We start from the raw sequence: 3,947 nt of genomic DNA, 5'->3' as shown, positions 1-3,947 counted from the left end.
CTAGAGAAAACCTTGTTATTATCATTATTGGTGTGGGTGGTGGGTGGTTGGCGCGGGAATTCTGCTGAACCCCCAGACTTGAGGTACAATCTCTGTGTCAGGACACAGTGGCGACAGCAAGGGCTGCCTCAGCTTTGGACAAGTTACGATTTTTCTCTGTTCCTGGGGTGAAATATGCCCCAATGTCACAAAACCTACATTCTGAGGGGTGGATTATGGATGAGTTTTATTTTCTTCTTTATACTTCTCTGCACTTCCCTAGTTTTCTACTGCAAACATGTATTATCACCATTATAAGCCGAAAAATGTTATTTATGAAACGCAGAGTATCTCCAATACAATGATACGCAAGATTCAAGTTCAATCCCTTCACCACCTGCATGAATACCATATACTTCTGTCTGGGACCAGTGGACTACTAATCATTCTTTCTTTCACTTATTTATTCATTCACTTGAAATATTGATTGGGTATTCAGCATGTGTTACCTCTGTTCTAGGATTTGAAGATACAAAAGTAGTGGAGCAAGTGGTTAAGGGCATGGCTTTGCATCAGGAAGACCTGGAGTCTAACCCTAGCTCTGCCACCTGCTGGCTGGGTAACTGGACAACTCATTTGCCTTCTGTGTCTCGGTGTCCTCATCTGTAAACGGGAACCCTAATGCTAGCTTCCTTACGGGTATCTGTGAGGATGAACTGTGGGAAAACCCATCCACGCCCAGCACATAGCCAGCACCTGCTGAATGCAAGCTGTTATAATTAGGGTGCTTGTTCTGAGAGCTGGTTTCTGTCATGGTGTTGTAGTCACATCAGGGATCCAAGGACACCCACATGCATGGCTTTCTCTCTTCCCAAAATGTTTGGTGGGAGTATCACCCTCATCTTCAAGGTGGGGGCTGTAAAGTCTAGAGGATGAAGGGGGTGACTCAGAGTGCCACACAAGCCTCCAAATATCTGGCCTGATGGGACCCCTGTGCCACGTCACTGGGCATGTACCATGACACAGTGTAGCAAACTTTCTCAGCTGATGGCTTTGTTTCTTTGCTTTGCATCAAGGAGTTAAGTCAGTTTGCCTGCCTTTCATGCAAATCTCTAGCTCCACTGTCTACTTAACTAAGGGAGACCTTCCTTTCTAAGGAGTGAAGGCCAGAAGAGTGATTCTAACTTAGTCCACATTGGGAGGCATCCCACACCTGCCACTGCAGAAATGAAGCCTCTTGGTACCGGATTGTGTTGAGCAGCACCGAGACCCGTTAGGAGCTGAAAGCTGCCACCTGCAACTAAGTATTCTTATCTCACGAGCACAATGAAGCTTAAAACACTAATGAAAACATCCTTCAACATTAATAATAAGATTAGAATAAATTGTGCAGCAATGGCAAGCTGATGAAAAAGTGGGTGCCTTGGGAATGTGAGAACCAATGGATGGCTTGCAGAAGGCTGGCTAGCTTCATGCGGGGTGTGCCATTTTAGAGAGGATGGTGTCACTTCTCCAAGGAAGAGACCGCGTGTGTCCATCAAAGGCCATCAGTGCCCTTCCCAAAGAAGATCCAGCGTAGGTGGGTGGAAAACCAATTTTCCTGCAGGGGAGGTGAAAAACCCAATCTGTGGTCCCAGCATCTCCAGCATCAACCAGCTCTGTAGCCTTGGATAAGTCACTTATGCCTGAGACTCAGCATTCTTATCTGTAAAGTAAGAATAATAGTGGCACTATCACAGAGATGTTGGGACTATGAAATTAAAGTATGTACAGAAGTGATTTGAGACCAATAGGTGCCACATAAGTGGCAGTTTTATAATAAACAAAAATTTGGGAAAGCTTCATTTTTGGTGGCATGAGGGGCTAAAGTCTCCCAGAAATGAAAATTTTCAGGTAGGTGGGACTTATGTGGTTTTTGTGATTTATTCTTCTATTGAGAAGACTCTTTTCACAATTTCTTCCATGCCTCTGCCTTCCTAAACACTGCCTACTGCTTGTTGTTATTTGTTTGTTCGCTTCTCTTCACTAGGAGGCTGTCAGCTGTGGGTTTTTTTTTTCTTTTATTTTTCATTATGGAAAATTTCAAACATAAACCAAGGTAGAAAACATAGCATAATGCACTCTCATTGGTCCCTCCTCTGGATTCAGTAATTATCAGTTTATAGCTAGAATTTTTCCTTCTATATTCTTTTTCACCCCTTTATATTCACAACCTCCTTCCTTCCTTCCCACCCCAGGCTATTTTAGAGTGAATTCTAGCTATTGTATCATTTCATTACTCAATGTTTCTGGTTATACCCCTGTGCGATAAGGACTCAAAAAAATCATAGCCACAATACACGATGTGTAATCATCACATTACAAGACTTGGCAGTAAGTCCTTAATTTCATCAAATACCCAACCTGTGCTCAAATTTCCCTGAATAAATTATACACTTTTTAATAGTTTGAATCCTGATACAAATAATGTCCATCCATTGTGAAGGGTGGCTAGAACTCTTGTCTTTTTTGTCTACAGGTTCTCCTGTATTTTGGTCCCTTATAGTTTACTTATTGGAGATCTTGGTCTAGATTATTTGTCCTGGAAAGTTTATCAAGCTTCGAATTTCGTGGGTTGTATTCGTGTGTGTACCTTAGCAAGTTCCTCTGTTGCCTGTATTTCTTGTACAGTGGTAGGTAGATCTAGAGGCTTGACTACTGTCAGGTTAAGTTTCTATGAGTCCTTCACAGGTGGTGCTGTGTACTTCCATCAGGATTCAGGGTGTCTGGCTGTCTCTCTCTGCCATGGTGGCAGACAGCGATGCTTGTTGTCTAAATCTGTTAATTCATTGGCAGTGACAAAATGTTACTACACCAATTCTATCATTCCATCTTTGTTTATTAGTTGGAAATGTCTATAAATAGATTCTTCTCTTCATCAACTCTGCAGTTACCCTGAGGGATAGTTCATTTAGGAAAAACAAGATAAATGCTTGATTGTTTCCTCGTCTCTTCACCAATTTTTAAGATAATTAGTTGGTTCCTTTGTGCCTTCCAATGATGACTAAATCATTTATTTTTGATTTTTATGAACTCATGGATTGAAACCTATTTGAGGTCCAATTTTTGTCATTGAAACTCAAATTGTCTCCCCCCTGCCCAGTGCAAACCTCTTTTAAGTTTGCTGCTGAGTTCTTCTGATGTGATCCTAGAAGACTTTGAGGGTTTCCTTGTTTAAGTATGACAAGATGTCCTAGACCCAACTTTTTAATTCCTGCCTGAAGTCTTTTTTTTTTTTTTTTTTTTTTTTTTTTTTTTTTTTTTTTTTTAATTTTTTTATTTTTATAAACATATATTTTTATCCCCAGGGGTACAGGTCTGTGAATCACCAGGTTTACACACTTCACAGCACTCACCAAATCACATACCCTCCCCAATGTCCATAATCCCACCCCCTTCTCCCAAACCCCCTCCCCCCGGCAACCCTCAGTTTGTTTTGTGAGATTAAGAGTCACTTATGGTTTGTCTCCCTCCCAATCCCATCTTGTTTCATTTATTCTTCTACCCACTTAAGCCTCCATGTTGCATCACCACTTCCTCATATCAGGGAGATCATATGATAGTTGTCTTTCTCTGCTTTCCTGCCTGAAGTCTTAATCAAACATTTCTACAAGAATTCTTGGCTTCTTTTAGTGGGAAATGGGGATGAGCAGTGCTTCATTATTTAGTCCTTGTTTCTAGGCCTTTTTAGTGGATAATAAGAGAAGTGTGTGTGTGTGAGAGAGAGAGAGAGAGAGATGGAGTGTACTGTGAGTTACTGCTGTTACCAATTCAGATTTAGGATGATGGAATCATACTTAAACTCATTGATCTTAAGTCCATATGCTTTTTCCTATTATGGAAATATCATTTCTCAACGTCACTCATGTACTTTCTGATACAACATGAGTCTAAGAATAGCAAAGCAAACATTGCCACGAACACTAAGA

Source organism: Mustela putorius, unplaced genomic scaffold (assembly GCF_011764305.1).
Source record: "Mustela putorius furo isolate JIRA1106 unplaced genomic scaffold, ASM1176430v1.1 tig00003834_pilon_pilon_pilon, whole genome shotgun sequence".
NCBI classification, from domain to species: Eukaryota; Metazoa; Chordata; class Mammalia; order Carnivora; family Mustelidae; genus Mustela; species Mustela putorius.
The sequence above is the reverse complement of the archived record's forward strand: the minus strand, read 5'-3'. Positions refer to the sequence as shown.